Here is a 15915-nt window from a genome sequence, read left to right on the forward strand (position 1 = left end):
AACGAACTGGCACGGACTGGGACGGGCTGGCACGGGCTGTGGTGGGCTTGGACGGGCTGTGGTGGGCTGGGACGAGCTATGGTGGGCTGGGACGGGCTCTGGTGGTGTGGAAAGGGCTGTGGTGGGTTGGGACGGGCTGTGGTGGGCTGGGACGGGCTGTTGTGGGCTGGGACGGTCTGTGCTGGGCGGTGACGGTCTGTGGTGGGCTGTGGTGAGCTGAGACGGGCTGGCACGGGCTGTGGTGGGCTGGGACGGGCTCTGGTTGGCTGGGACGGGCTGTGGTGGGCTGTGGTGAGCTGAGACGGGCTGGCACGGGCTGTGGTGTGCTGGGACGGGCTCTGGTGGGCTGGGATGGTCTGTGATGGGCTGTCGTGGGCTGGGACGGGCTGTGGTAAGCTGGGAAGGGCTGGGACGAGCTGGGACCGGCTGTGGTGGGCGGGGACCGGATATGGTTGGCGGGGATGGTCTGTGCTGGGCGGTGATGGGCTGGGGTGGGCTGGGACGAGCTGTGGTGGGCTGGGACGGGCTTTGGTGGGCTGGGACGGTCTGTGGTGCGCTAAAGACGGGCTCTGGTGGTCTGGAACAGGCTGTGATGGGCTGTGACGGGCTGTGGTGGGCTGGGACGGGCTTTGGTGAGCGGGGACGGGCTTTGGTGGGCTGTGGTGGGCTGGGACGGGCTCTGGTAGCATGGGACGGGCTGTGGTGGGCTGTAATGGGCTGTGGTGGGCTGGAACGGGCTCTGGTAGGCTGGGATGGGCTGTGGTAAGCTGTAATGGGCTGTGCTGGGCTGGCACGGGCTGGGACGAGCTGGCACAGGCTGGAACGAGCTGGCACGGACTGGGACGGGCTGGCACAGGCTGTGGTGGGCTGGGACGGGCTGTGGTGGGCTGGGACGAGCTATGGTGGGCTGGGACGGGCTCTGGTGGTGTGGAAAGGGCTGTGGTGGGCTGGGAGGGGCCGTGATGGGCTGGGACGGGCTCTGGTGGTGTGGAAAGGGCTGTGGTGGGCTGGGACGGGCCGTGGTGGGCTGGGACGGACTGTGGTGGGCTGGGAAGGGCTGTGGTGGGTTGGGACGGTCTGTGGTGGTATGTGGTGGGCTGGGACAGGCTGTGGTGGGCTGGGACGGGTTGTGGTTGGGCTGGGACGGGCTGTGGTGCTTCAGGGATGGGCTCTGGTGGGCCGGGACGGGCTGTGGTGGGCTGTGGTAGGCTGGGACGAGTTGTAGTGGGCCGGGACAGACTGTGGTGGGCTGTGGTGGGTTCTGGTGAGCTTAGACGGGCTCTGGTGGGCTGTGGTGGGCTGGGACGGGCTGTGGTGGGCTGGGACGGGCTGTGGTGGGCTGGGACGGGCTGTGGTGGGCTGGGACGGGCTGTGATGGGCTGGGACGGGCTATGGTGGGTTGGGACGGGCTGTGGTGGGCTGGGACGGGCTGTGATGGGCTAGGACGGGCTGGGACCGGCTGTGGTGGGCTGTGGTGGGCTGTGGTGGGCTGGGACGGGCTGTGGAGAGCTGTGGAGGGCTGTGGTGGGCTTGGACAGGCTGTGGTGGGTTGAGATCTGCCGTGGTGGGCCGGGACGAGCCGTGGTGGGCCGGGCCGGGGCGTGCTGGGCCGGGCCGGGCCGTGCTGGGCCGGGACGCGCTGTGGTAAGCCTGGACAGGTTCTGGTGCGCCGGCACGGGCTGTGGTGGGATGTGGTGGGCTGGGACGGGCTGTGGTAGGCTGTGGTGGACTGGGACGGGCTGTGGTGAGCTGGGACGGGCTGTGGTGGGCTCGGTCGGGCTGTGGTGGGCTCGGTCAGGCCGTGGTGAGCTGGGACGGGCCGTGGTGTGCCGGGACGGGCCGTGGTGGGCCGTGGTGTGCCGGGACCGGCTGGGACGGGCTGTGGTGGGCCGGCACGGGCTGTGGTGGGCTTGGACGGGCTGTGGTGGGCTGGGACGGGCTGTGGTGGGCTGGGACGGGCTGTGGTGGGCTGGGACGGGTTGCGGTGGGCTGGGACGGGCCGTGGTGGGCTGGGACGGGCCGTTGTGGGCTGAGACGGGCCGTGGTGGGCTGGGACGGGCTGTGGTGGGCTGGGACTGGCTGTGGTGAGCTGGGACGGGCTGGGACGGGCTGTGGTGGGCTGGGACGAGCTGGGACGGGCTGGCATGGGCTGTGGTGGGCTGGTACGGTCTGACACTGGCTGGGACGGGCTGTGGTGGGCTGGGACGGGCTGTGGTGGCCTGGGAACAGCTGTTTTGGGTTGAGGCGGGTTCTGGTGGGCTGGGACAGGCTGTGGTTGGCTGTGGAGGGCTGGGACGGGCTGTGGTGGGCTGGGACGGGCTGTGGTGGGCTGGGACAGGCTGGGACGGGCTGTGGTGGGCTGGGAAGGGCCGTGGTGGGCTGAGGTGGGCCGTGGTGGGCTGCGACGGACGGTGGTTGGCCGGGATGGACCGCTGTGGGCCGTGGTGGGCCGCGACGGGCTGTGGTGGGCCGCTACGAGCCGTCGTGGGCTTGTTCGGGCCGTGGTGGGCTTGTTCGAGCCGTGGTGGGCTTGTTCGGGCCGTGGTGGGCTTGTTCGGGCCGTGGTGGGCTTGGTCGGGCCGTGGTGGGCTTGGTCGGGCCGTGGTGGGCTGGGACGGGCCGTGGTGGGCTGGGACGGGCCGTTGTGGGATGAGACGGGCCGTGGTGGGCTGGGACGGGCTGTGGTCGACGGGGACTGGCTGTGGTGAGCTGGGACGGGCTGGGACGAGCTGGGACTGGCTGGGACGGGCTGGGATGGGCTGTGGTGGGCCGGGACGCGCTGTGGTAAGCCTGGACAGGTTCTGGTGCGCCGGCACGGGCTGTGGTGGGATGTGGTGGGCTGGGACGGGCTGTGGTGGGCTGTGGTGGACTGGGACGGGCTGTGGTGAGCTGGGACGGGCTGTGGTGGGCTCGGTCGGGCTGTGGTGGGCTCGGTCAGGCCGTGGTGAGCTGGGACGGGCCGTGGTGTGCCGGGACGGGCCGTGGTGGGCCGTGGTGTGCCGGGACCGGCTGGGACGAGCTGTGGTGGGCCGGCACGGGCTGTGGTGGGCTTGGACGGGCTGTGGTGGGCTGGGACGGGCTGTGGTGGGCTGGGACGGGCTGTGGTGGGCTGGGACGGGCTGTGGTTGGCTGGGACAAACTGTGGTGGCCCGGGACAGGCTGGGACGGGCTGTGGTGTGCTGGGACGGGCTGTGGTGTGCTGGGACGGGCTGAGACAGGCTGTGGTGGGCTGTGGTGGGCTGGGACGAGCCGTGGTGGGCTGGGACGGGCCGTGGTGGGCTGGGACGGGCCCTGGTGGGCTGGGACGGGCCGTATTGGGCTGGGACGGGCCCTGGTGGGCTGGGACAGGCCGTATTGGGCTGGGACGGGCCGTGGTGGGCTGGGACGGGCCGTGGTGGGCTGGGACGGGCCGTGGTGGGCTGGGACAAGCTGTGGTGGGCTGGGACTGGCTCTGGTTTGCTGTGGTGGGCTTGGACAGGCTGTGGTGGGCTGGGATGGGCTGTGGTGGGCTGTGGTGGGCTGTGGTCGTCTGGAACGGGCTGGGACGGGCTGGGACGTGCTGTGGTGGGCTGAGACGTACTGTGGTGGGCTGGGACGGGCTGTGGTGGGCTTTGGAGGGCTGGGACAGGCCGTGGTTGGCTGTGGTGGGCTCTGGTAAGCTGGGACGGAGTGTGGTGGGCTGGGACGGTCTGTGTTGAGCTGTGGTGAGCTGTGGTGAGCTGTGGTGGGCTGTGGTGACCTGTGGTGGGCTGTGGTGGGCTGGGACGGGTTGCGGTGGGCTGGTACGGGTTTTGGTGGGCTGGGACGGGCTGCGGTGGGCTGGGACGGGCTGCGGTGGGCTGGGATAAGCTGTGTTGGGCTGCGACGGGCTGTGGTAGGCTGGGATGAGCTGTGGAGGGTTGGGACGGGCTGTGGAGGGTTGTGGAGGGCTGTGCTGGGCTTGGACAGGCTGTGGTGGGCTGAGATGGGCCGTGGTGGTCCGTGGTGGGCTGGGACGGGCCGTGCTGGGCTAGGACGGGCTGTGGTGAACTGTGGTGGGCTGGGACGGGCCGTGGTGGGCTGAGACGGGCCGTTGTGGGCTGAGACGGGCCGTGGTGGGCTGGGACGGGCTGTGGTGGGCTGGGACTGGCTGTGGTGAGCTGGGACGGGCTGGGACGGGCTGTGGTGGGCTGGGACGAGCTGGGACGGGCTGGCATGGGCTGTGGTGGGCTGGTACGGTCTGACACTGGCTGGGACGGGCTGTGGTGGGCTGGGACGGGCTGTGGTGGGCTGGGACGGGCTGTGGTGGCCTGGGAACAGCTGTTTTGGGTTGAGGCGGGTTCTGGTGGGCTGGGACAGGCTGTGGTTGGCTGTGGAGGGCTGGGACGGGCTGTGGTGGGCTGGGACGGGCTGTGGTGGGCTGGGACAGGCTGGGACGGGCTGTGGTGGGCTGGGAAGGGCCGTGGTGGGCTGAGGTGGGCCGTGGTGGGCTGCGACGGACGGTGGTTGGCCGGGATGGACCGCTGTGGGCCGCGACGGGCTGTGGTGGGCCGCTACGAGCCGTCGTGGGCTTGTTCGGGCCGTGGTGGGCTTGTTCGAGCCGTGGTGGGCTTGTTCGGGCCGTGGTGGGCTTGTTCGGGCCGTGGTGGGCTTGGTCGGGCCGTGGTGGGCTGGGACGGGCCGTGGTGGGCTGGGACGGGCCGTTGTGGGATGAGACGGGCCGTGGTGGGCTGGGACGGGCTGTGGTCGACGGGGACTGGCTGTGGTGAGCTGGGACGGGCTGGGACGAGCTGGGACTGGCTGGGACGGGCTGGGATGGGCTGTGGTGGGCTGGGACGGGCTGTGGTAAGCTGTAACGGGCTTTGGTGGGCTGGGACGGGCTGTGGTAAACTGGGACGGGCTGGGACTGGCTCTGGTGGGCTGGGACGGGCTGGGACGGGCTAGGACGGGCTGTGGTGGGCTGGGACTGGCTGTGGTGAGCTGGGACTGGCTGTGGTGAGCTGGGACGGGCTGGGACGAGCTGGGACTGGCTGGGACGGGCTGGGATGGGCTGTGGTGGGCTGGGACGGGCTGTGGTGGGCCGTGGTGGGCGGGGACGGGCCGTGGTGAACCGTGGTGGGCTGGGACGGGCCGTTTTGGGCCGGGATTGGAAGGGGTGGGCTGTGGTGGGCCGTGGTGGGCTGGGACAGGTCGTGGTGGGTTGGGACGGGCCGTGGTGGGCTGTGGTGAACCGTGGTGAGCTGGGACGGGCCGTTTTGGGCCGGGATTGGAAGGGGTGGGCTGTGGTGGGCCGTGGTGTGCTGGGACGGGCTGTGGTGTGCTGGTACGGGCTTGGAAGGGCTGAGACGGGCTGGGACGAGCTGTGCTGGTCGGAGACGGGCTGCGGTGGGCGGGGACGGGGTGTGGTGGACTGGGACGGGCTGTGGTCGACGGGGACGGGCGGGGACGAGCTGTGGTGGGCGGGGACGGGCTGTGGTGGCCGGGGGGAGCTGTGGTGGGCTGTGGCGGGCTGTGGTGGGCTGTGGTGTGCTGGAACGGGCTGTTGTGAGCTGGGACGGGCTGTGGTAAGCTGTAACGGGCTGTGGTGGGCTGTAACGGGCTTTGGTAAACTGGGACGGGCTGGGACTGGCTGTGGTGGGCTGGGACGGGCTGGGACGTGCTGTGGTGGGCTGTAATGGTCTGTGGTGAGCTGGGACGGGCTGGGACGAGCTGGGACTGGCTGGGACGGGCTGGGATGGGCTGTGGTGGGCTGGGACGGGCTGTGGTAAGCTGTAACGGGCTGTGGTGGGCTGGGACGGGCTGTGGTAAACTGGGAGGGGCTGGGACTGGCTGTGGTAGGCTGGGACTGGCTGTGGTGGGCTGGGACTGGCTGTGGTGGGCGGGGACGGGCTGTGGTGGGCGGGGACGAGCTGTGGTTGGCGGGGACGGGCTGTGGTGGGCTAGGCCGGGCTGGGACGGGCTGGGACGGGCTATGGTGGGTTGTGGTGAGCTGGGATGGGCTATGGTGGGCTGGGACTAGCTGTGGTGGTCTGTGACGGGCTGGGACGAGCTGGGACGTGCTGTGATGGGCTGTGGTTTGCTGGGACAGGCTGGGATGCACTGTGGTGGGCTGTGGTGGGCTGTGGTCGGCGGGGACGTGCTGTGGTGGGCAGGGACGTGCTGTGGTGGGCTTGGACGGGCTGTGGTGGGCTGGGACGGGCTGTGGTCAGCCGTGGTGGGCTGGGACGGGCCGTTGTGGCTCCGGACGGGCTCTGGTGGGTTGGGACGGGCTGTGGTGGGCTGTGGTGGGCTGTGGCGGTCTTTGTTGGGCTAGGACGGGCTGGGAAGGATTGGGACGGTCTGGGACGTGCTGTGATGGGCTGTGGTGGGCTGGAACGGGCTATGTCTGGCTGGGATGAGCTGGGACGGGCTGTGGTGGGCTGTGGCTGGCTAGGACGGGCTGTGATGTGCTGGGACAAGCTGTGGTGGGCTGGGACGGGCTGTGGTGGTCTGGGATGGGCTGTGGTGGGCTGGGACAGGCCGTGGTGAACTGGGACGGGCCGTGGTGGGCTGCGGTGGTCCGTGGTGGGCTGAGAAGGGCCGTGGTGAACTGTGGTGGGCTGTGGTGGGCCGTGGTGGCCTGGCACGGGCTGTGGTCAGCCGTGGTGGGCTGGCACGGGCTGTGGTGGGCTGGGACGAGCTGTGGTGGGCTGGGACAGGCTGTGATGTGCTGGGACGGGCTGTGGTGGGCCGGGACAGGCTCTGGTGGGCTGGTATGGGCTGTGCCGGGCTGTGGTTGGCTAGAACAGGCTGGGAAGGGCTGGGACAGGCTGGGACGGTCTGTGGTGGGCCTTGCCGGGCTGTGGTGGGCTGTGCCGAGCTGGGACGGGCTATGCTGGGCTATGCCGGGCTGGGACAAGCTGTGCCAGGCTGTGGTGGGCCGGGACGGCCTGTGGTGGGCTGGGACGAGTTGTGGTGGGCCGGGACGGGCTGTGGTGGGCTGTGGTGGGTTATGGTGAGCTTAGACGGGCTGTGGTGGGTTGGGACGGTCTGTGGTGGGTTGTGGTAGGCTGGGACGGGCTGTTGTGGTCAGGGACGGGCTGTGGTGGGCTGTGACAGGCTGTGGTGGGCTGGGTCGGGCTGTGGCAGGCTGGGATGGGCTTTGGCGGGCCGGGACAGTCTGTGGCGGGCTGTGGCGGGCCGTCGTTGGCCGTGGTGGGCCGTAGTGGGCCGTGGCGAGCCGCGGTGGGCTGTGGTAGGCTGGGACGGGCTGTGGTGACCTGGGACGGGCTGTGGTGGGCTGTGGAGGGCTGGGACGGGCTGTGGAGGGCTGGGACGAGCTGTGGTGGGCTCGACGGGCTGTGGTTGGCTGGGACCGTCTGTTTTGGGCTGGGATGGCCTGCGGTGGGCTGTGGTGGGCTGTGGTGGGCTGTGGTGGGCTGGGACGGGCTGTGGTGGGCTGGGACGGGCTGTGGTGGGCTGTGGTAAGCTGGGACGGGCTGTGGTGGGCTGTGATGGGCTGTGGTGGGCTGTGGTGTGCTGGGACGGGCTGTGGTGGGCCGGGACGGGCCGTGGTGGGCTGTGGTGCGCCGTGTTTATCTGGGACGAGCTGTGGTGGGCCATGGCGGGCCGTGGTGGGCTGGGACGGGCCGTGGTTTGCTGTGGTGGGCTGAAACAGGCTGTGGTGACCTGTGGTTGGCTGTGGTGACCGGTGGTGGGCTGTGGTGACCTGTGGTGGGCTGTGGTGGGCTGGGACGGGTTGCGGTGGGCTGGGACGGGTTTCGGTGGGCTAGGACGGGCTGCGGTGGGCTGGTACGGGCTGCGGTGGGCTGGGATAAGCTGTGTTGGGCTGCGACGGGCTGTGGTAGGCTGTGATGAGCTGTGGAGGGTTGGGACGAGCTGTGGAGGGTTGTGGAGGGCTGTGCTGGGCTTGGACAGGCTGTGGTGGGCTGAGATGGTCCGTGGTGGTCCGTGGTGGGCTCGACGGGCTGTGGTTGGCTGGGACCGTCTGTTTTGGGCTGGGATGGCCTGCGGTGGCCTGTGGTGGGCTGGGACGGGCTGTGGTGGTCTGGGACGGGCTGTGGTGGGTTGGGACGGGCTGGGACAAGCAGTGGTGGGCTGGGACGGGCAGTGGTGGGCTGGGAAAGGCTGTGGTGGGCTGGGACGGGCTGTGGTGGGCTGGGACGGGCTGTGGTGGGCTGTGGTAAGCTGGGACGGGCTGTGGTGGGCTGTGATGGGCTGTGGTGGGCTGTGGTGTGCTGGGACGGGCTTTGGTGGGTTGGGACGGGTTGGGACAGGCTGGGACGGGCTGTGGTGGGCTGGGACGGGCAGTGGTGGGCCGGGACGGGCTGTGGTGGGCTGGGACGAGTTGTGGTGGGCCGGGACGGGCTGTGGTGGGCTGTGGTGGGTTATGGTGAGCTTAGACGGGCTGTGGTGGGTTGGGACGGTCTGTGGTGGGTTGTGGTAGGCTGGGACGGGCTGTTGTGGTCAGGGACGGGCTGTGGTGGGCCGGGACGGGCTGTGGTGGGCTGTGACAGGCTGTGGTGGGCTGGGTCGGGCTGTGGCATGCTGGGATGGGCTTTGGCGGGCCGGGACAGTCTGTGGCGGGCTGTGGCGGGCCGTCGTTGGCCGTGGTGGGCCGTAGTGGGCCGTGGCGAGCCGTGGTGGGCTGTGGTAGGCTGGGACGGGCTGTGGTGACCTGGGACGGGCTGTGGTGGGCTGTGGAGGGCTGGGACGGGCTGTGGAGGGCTGGGACGGGCTGTGGTGGGCTCGACGGGCTGTGGTTGGCTGGGACCGTCTGTTTTGGTCTGGGATGGCCTGCGGTGGGCTGTGGTGGGCTGTGGTGGGCTGGGACGGGCTGTGGTGGGCTGGGACGGGCTGTGGTGGGCTGGGACGGGCTGTGGTGGGCTGTGGTGTGCTGGGAAGGGCTGTGGTGGGCTGGGACGGGCTGTGGTGGGCTGTGGTAAGCTGGGACGGGCTGTGGTGGGCTGTGATGGGCTGTGGTGGGCTGTGGTGTGCTGGGACGGGCTGTGGTGGGCCGGGACGGGCCGTGGTGGGCTGTGGTGCGCCGTGTTTATCTGGGACGAGCTGTGGTGGGCCATGGCGGGCCGTGGTTTGCCGTGGTGGGCTGAAACAGGCTGTGGTGACCTGTGGTGGGCTGTGGTGACCGGTGGTGGGCTGTGGTGGGCTGGGACGGGTTGCGGTGGGCTGGGACGGGTTTCGGTGGGCTAGGACGGGCTGCGGTGGGCTGGGACGGGCTGCGGTGGGCTGGGATAAGCTGTGTTGGGCTGCGACGGGCTGTGGTAGGCTGGGATGAGCTGTGGAGGGTTGGGACGAGCTGTGGAGGGTTGTGGAGGGCTGTGCTGGGCTTGGACAGGCTGTGGTGGGCTGAGATGGGCCGTGGTGGTCCGTGGTGGGCTCGACGGGCTGTGCTGGGCTAGGACGGGCTGTGGTGAACTGTGGTGGGCTGTGATGGGCCGTGGTGGGCTGGGACGGGCCGTGGTGGGCTGGGACGGGCCGTGGTGGGCTGGGGTAGGCTGTGGTGGGCTGGGACGGGCTGTGGTGGGCTGGGACAGGCTGTGGTGGGCTGTGGTGGACTGGGAAGGGCCGTGGTGTGCTCTGGTGGGCCATGGTGGACCGTGGTTGGCCGTGGTGGGCCGGGACAGGCCGTGGTTAGCCGTGGTGGGCTGAAACAGGCTGGGACGGGCTCTGGTGGGCTGGGACGGGATGTGGTGGGCTGGGACGGGCCGTGGTGGGCTGGGACGGGCTGTGGTGGGCTGTGGTGGGCTGGGATGGGCTGTGGTCGTCTGTGACGGGTTGTGGTGAGCTGAGACGGGCCGTGGTGGGCTGAGACGGGCCGTGGTGGGCTGAGACGGGCCGTGGTGGGCTGGGACGGGCTGGTACTTGCTGTGGTGGGCTGTTACGGGCTGTGGTGTGCTGTGAGAGGCTGTGGTGGTCTGGGACGAGCTGGGACGGGCTGTGGTGGGCTGGGACGGGCTGTGGTGGGCTGGGACGGGCTGTGGTGGGCCGTAGTGGGCTGTGGTGGGCCGTAGTGGGCTGTGGTGGGCTGGGACGGGCTGTGGTGGTCTGTGACAAGCTCTTGTGGGCTGTGGTGGGCTGGGACGAGCTGTGGTGGGCTCTGGTGGGCTCTGGTGGGCTGGGACGGGCTGTGGTGGGCTGGGACGGGCTGTGGTGGTCTGGGACGGGCTGTGGTGGGCTGGGACGGGCTGTGGCAGGCAGGGACGGGCTGTGGCGGGCTGGGACGGGCTGTGGCAGTCTGGGACGGGCTGTGACGGGCCATGCTGGGCTCTGGTGGGCCGTGGTGGGTCGTGGCAGGCCGTGGTCGGCCTTGACGGGACAGGACGGGTAGTGGTGGCCTGTGCTGGGCTGTGGTGGGCAGTGGTTGACTGTGCTCGGCTGTGGTGGGCTATGGTGGGCTGTGACGGGCTTTGGCGGGCTGGGACGGGCTGTGGTGGGCTTTGACGGGCTTTGGCGTGCTGGGACGGGCTTTTGTGGGCTGTGGAGGACTGTGGTGGTCTGGCACGGGCTGTGGCAGGCTGGGATGGGCTTTGGCCCGCTGGGACAGTCTGTGGCGGGCTGGGACATGCTGTGGCGGGCTGGGACAGGCTGTGGCGGGCCGTGGTGGGCTCTGACGGGCTGTGGTGGGCTGTGGCGGGCTGGCACGGACTGCGGTGGGCTACTACGGGCTGTGGCGGGCTGGGATGGGCTGTAGTGGACTGGGACGGGCTGTGGCGGGCTGTAGTTGACTGGGACGGGCTGTGGTGGGCTGGGACGGGCTGTGGTGAGCTGGGACGGGCTTTGGTGAGCTGTTACAGGCTGTGGTGGCCTGGGACAGGCTGTAGTGGGCTCTGGTGGGCCGTGGTGGGCTGTGATGGGCTGGGATAGGCTGTGGCGGGCTGTGGTGGGCTGGGACGGGCTGCGGTGGGCTGGGACGGGCTGTGGAGGTCTTGGATGGGCTGTGGCGGGCCGAGACGGCTGTGGCGGACTGGGACAACCTGTGACGGGCCGTGGTGGGCTCGGGGGGGGCGGTGGCGGGCTGTGATGGGCCGTGGCTGGCCGAGGTGGGCTGGGACCTGCTGTGGAGGGCTGGGACAGGCAGTGGTGGGCTGGAACAGGCTGTGGTGGGCTGGGACAGGCTGTGGTGGGCTGGGACGGGCTGTGGTGGGCTGTAGTGGGCTGGGACAAGCTGTGGTGGGCTGGGACAGGCTTTGATGAGCTGGGACAGGCTGTGGTGGCCTGGTACGGGCTGTGGTGGGCTGGGACGGGCTGTGGTGGGCTGGGACGGGCTGTGGTGGGCTGTAGTGGGCTGGGACAAGCTGTGGTGGGCTTGGACAGGCTATGATGATCTGGGACAGGCTGTGGTGGTCTGGTACGGGCTGTGGTGGGCTGTGGTTGCCTGGGATGGGCTGTGGTGGGCTGTGGTGGGTGGGGACGGGCTGTAGTGTGCTTGGACGGGCTGTGGTGTACTGGGACGGGCTGTGGTGGGCTGGGATGGTCTGTGGTGGGCTGGGACGGGGTTTGGTGGGCTATGGTGGGTCGTGGCGGGCCTGGACGGGCCGTGGTGGGTCGTGATGGGCCGTGGTGGGCCGTGGCAGGCTGTGGTTGGCTGAGACGGGCTGGGACAGGCTGTGGTGGTCTGTGGTTGGCTGAGACGGCCTGTGGTGGACTGTAGTGACTGGGACGGGCCGTGGTGGGCTGCGACGGGCTGTGGTGGGCTGGGACGGGCTGTGGTGGGCTGGGATGGGCTGTGGTGGGCTGGGACGGGCTGTGGTGGGCTGTGGTGGACTATGCTCGGCTGTGGTGGGCTATGGTGGGCTGTGACGGGCTGTGGTGGCCTGGTACGGGCTGTGGTGGGCTGGGACGGGCTGTGGTGGGCTGTGGTGGGCGGGGACGGGCTGTGGTGTGCTGGGACGGGCTTTGATGGGCTGGGACGGGCTGTGGTGGACTGTAGTGACTGGGACGGGCCGTGGTGGGCTAGGATGTGCCGTGGTGGGCTGGGACGGGCTGTGGTTGGCTGGAACGGGCTGTGGTGGGCTGTGGTGGGCCGTGGTGGGCTGTGGTGGGTTCTGGTGAGCTTGAGACGGGCTGTGGTGGGCTGGGACGGGCTGTGGAGGGCTGGGACTGTCTGTGGTGGGCTGGGACGGGCTGGGACGGGCTGTGGTGGGCTGGGACGTGCTGTGGTGGCCTGGTACAGGCCGTGGTGGGCTGGGACGGGCTGTGGTGAGTTGGGACGGGCTGTGGAGTGCTGGGACGGGCTGGGACGGGCTGTGGTGGGCTGTGGTGGGCTGTGGTGGGCGGGGACGGGCTGAGGTGGGCTGTGGTGGGCTGTGGTGGGCTGTGGTGGGCTGGAACGGGCTGTGGTGGGCCGTGGTGGGCTGTGGTGGGTTGTGGTGAGCTTGAGACGGGCTGTGGTGGGCTGGGACGGGCTGGGTGTAGCTCTGGTGGGCGGGGACGGGCTGTGGTGGCTGGGACGGGCCGTGGTGGGCTGGGACGGTCCGTGGTGGGCCGTGGTGGGCTGGGACGGGTCCTGGTGGGCTGCGACGGGCCGTGGTGGGCCGTGGTGGGCTGTGGTGGGCCGTGGTGGGCTGGGACGGGCTGTGGTGGGCTGTGGTAGGTTGTGGTGAGCTTGAGACGGGCTGTGGTGGGCTGGGACGGGCTGGGACAGGCTGGGATGGGCTGAGACAGGCTGTGGTGGGCTGTGGTGGCCTGGGACATGCTGTGGTAGGCTGTGGTGGATTGGGACGGGCTCTGGTGGTCTGGAACGGTCTGTGGTGGGCTGGGACTGTCTGTGGTGGGCTGGGACGGTCTGTGGTGGGCTGTGACGGGCTGTGGTGGACTTTGGTGGGCTGTGGTGGGCTGGGATAAGTTGTGGTAGGCTGGGACGGTCTGTGGTGGGCTTTCGTGGGCTGTGGCGAACTGGGATGGGCTGTGACGGGCCATGGTGGGCCGTGGTGTGCTCTGGTGGGCCGTGGTGCGCAGTGGTGGGCCGTGGCGTGCCGTAGTGGGCTGTGGTGGGCCTTGGCAGGCCGTGGTGGGCTGTGGTGGGTTGTGGTGGGCCGTGGTGGGCTGGGACGGGCTGTGGAGTGCTGTGGAGGGCTGTGAAGCGCTGTGGTGGGCTGTGGTGGGCTGTGGTGGACTGGGACTAGCTGTGGCGGGCCGTGGCGGGCAGTGGTGGGCCGTGGCGTGCCGCGACGGCCCGTGGCGGGCTGTAATGGGCCGTGGCTGGCAGTGGTGGGCCGTGGTGGGCTGTGGTGGGCTGGGACGGGCTGTGGTAGAGGTGGGACGGGCTGTGGTGGCCTGGGACGGGCTGGGACGGGCTGTGGTGGGTTGTGAAGGGCTGGGACAGGCTCGGAAGGGCTGGGTTGGGCCGTGGTGGGCTGGGACGGGCTGTGGTGGGCTGGGACGGGCCGTGGTGGGCTGGGATGGCCTGTGGTGGGCTTGGACCTTCTGTGGTGGTCAGGGACGAGTTGTGGTGGTCCGGGACGGGCTGTCGTGGTCCGGGACGGCTGTGGTGGGCTGGGAAGGGCTGGGACGGGCTGAGTTGGGCCGTGGTGGGCGGGGACGAGCTGTGGTGGGCGGCGACGGGCTATGGTGGGCGGGGACGGGCTGTGGTGGGCGAGGACGGGCTGTGGTAAGCTGGGATGGGCTTTGGTGGGCGGTGACGGGTTTTGGTGGGCGGGGATGGGACTTGGTGGGCTGGGACGGGCTGGGACGGGCTGGGACGGGCTCTGGTGGTCTGGAACCGGCTGTGGTGGGCTGGGACGGGCTCTAGTGGTCTTGGACGGGCTGTGGTGGGCTGTGGGGGGCTGGTACGGGCTGTGGTGGGCTGGGACGGGTTGCTGTGGGCTGGGACAGGCTGTGGTGGGCGAGGACGAGCTGTGGTGGGCGGGGATGGGCTGTGGTGGGCGGGGATGGGCTGTGGTGGGCGGGGATGGGCTGTGGTGGGTTGTGGTGAGCTGGGACAGGCTGGGACGGGCTGACACGGGCTGTGGTGGGCTGGGACGGGCTGTGGTGGGCTGTGGTGGGCTGGGACATGCTGTGGTGAACTGGGAAGGGCTCTGGTGGTCTGGAATGGGCTGTGGTGGGCTGGGACGGGCCGTGGCGGGCTGCGGTGGGCTGGGACGGGCTGTGGCGGGCTGGGACTGGCTCTGGGGGGCCGGGACAGACTCTGGTGCGCTGTGGTGGTTTGTGGTGAGCTAGAACGGGTTGTGGTGGGCTGTGACGGGCTGTAGTGGGCTGGGACGGGATTGTGGTGGGCTGGGACGGGCTCTGGTGGTCCACGGCGGCCATGGTGGGCTGGGACGGGCTGGGACGGGCTGTGGTGGGTTGTGGTGGGCTGGGACGACCTCTGGTGGGCTGGGACGGGCTGGGACGGGCTGTGGTGGGCTGTGGTAATCTGGGACAGGCTCTGGTGGGCTGGGAGGGGCTTTGGTGGGTTAGTGGTGGGCTGGGACGACCTCTGGTGGGCTGGGACGGGCTGTGGTGGGCTGTGGTGAGCTGGGACGGGCTCTGGTGGGTTGGGACGGGGCGTGGTTGGCTGTGGTGGGCTGGGACGGGCTCTGGTGGGCTGGGATGTGCTGTGGTGGGCTGGGACGGGCTGTGGTGGGCTGGGACGGGCCGTGATGGGCTGGGACGGGCTGTGGTGGGCTGGGACGTGCCGTGCCGTGGTGGGCTTGGATGGGCCGTGGTGGGCTTGGATGGGCCGTGGTGGGCTGTGGTCGGCCGTGGTGGGGTGTGGTGCGCTGTGGTCGATCGTGGTGGGCTGGGACGGGCTGTGGTGGGCTTAGATGGGATGTGGTGGTCTGGGACAGGCTGTAATGGGCTGGGATGGGCTTTGGTGCTCCTTGGTGGGCCGTGGTGGGCTGGGACGGGCCGTGGTGGGCTGGGACGGGCCGTGGTGGGCTGGGACAGGCCGTGGTGGGCTGGGACGGGCCGTGGTAGGCTGGGACGGGCTGTAGTGGGCTGTGGTGTGATGGGACGGGCTGTGGTGGGCTGGGATAGGCCGTGGTGGGTTATGGTGGGCTGGGAAGAGCTGTGGTGGTCTGGGACAAGCTGTGGTGGGCTGTGGTGGGCTGGGACGGGCTGTGGTGGGCTGGGACGGGCTGTAGAGGGCTGAGACGGGCTGTGGTGGGCTGGCACGGGCTAGTAGTGGCCTGGGGCGGGCTGTGGTGGGCTGGGATGGGCTGTGGTGGGCTGTGGTGGGTTCTGAAGGACTGTGGTGGGCTGTGGTGAGTTGGGACGCGCTGTGGTGGGTAGGGACGGGCTGTGGTGGGCTGTGGTGTGCTGGGACGGGCTTGCACGGGCTGGGACGGGCCGTGGTTGGCTGGGAAGGGCCGGGATGGGCTGCAGTGGGCCGTGGTGTGCTGTAGTGGGCCGTGGTGGGCTGGGACAGGCTGTGGTGAGCTGAGACGAACTCTGGAGGTCTGTGGTGGGCTGGGACGGGCTGTGGTGAACTGTGGTGGGCCGTGGTGGGCTGTGGTGGGCTTTCATGGGCCGTGGTGGGCTGGGACGGGCTGTGGTGGGCTGGGATGGGCTGTGGTGGGCTGGGACGGGCTGGGACGGGCCGTGGTGGGCTGGGACGGGCTGGGACGGGCTGTGGTGGGCGAGGATGGGCTGGGATGGGCTGTGGTGGGTTGTGGAGAGCTGTGACGGGCTGTGACGGGCTGTGGTGGCTTGCGACGGGCTCTGGGGGTCTGGGACAGGCTTGGACGAGCTGGGACAGGCTGGGACAGGCTGTGGTGGGCTGAGACGGGCTGGGAGGGGCTGGGACGGGCTGTGGTGGGCTGGGACGGTCTGTGGTGGGCTGTGGTAAGCTGGGACGGGCTTGCACGGGCTGGGACGGGTCGTGGTGGGCTGGGACGGGCCGGGATGGGCTGCAGTGGGCCGTGGTGTGCTATGGTGGGCCGTGGTGGGCTGGGACGGGCTGTGGTGAACTGT

This window comes from Falco biarmicus, unplaced genomic scaffold (assembly GCF_023638135.1).
Source record: "Falco biarmicus isolate bFalBia1 unplaced genomic scaffold, bFalBia1.pri scaffold_29, whole genome shotgun sequence".
Taxonomy (NCBI): Eukaryota; Metazoa; Chordata; class Aves; order Falconiformes; family Falconidae; genus Falco; species Falco biarmicus.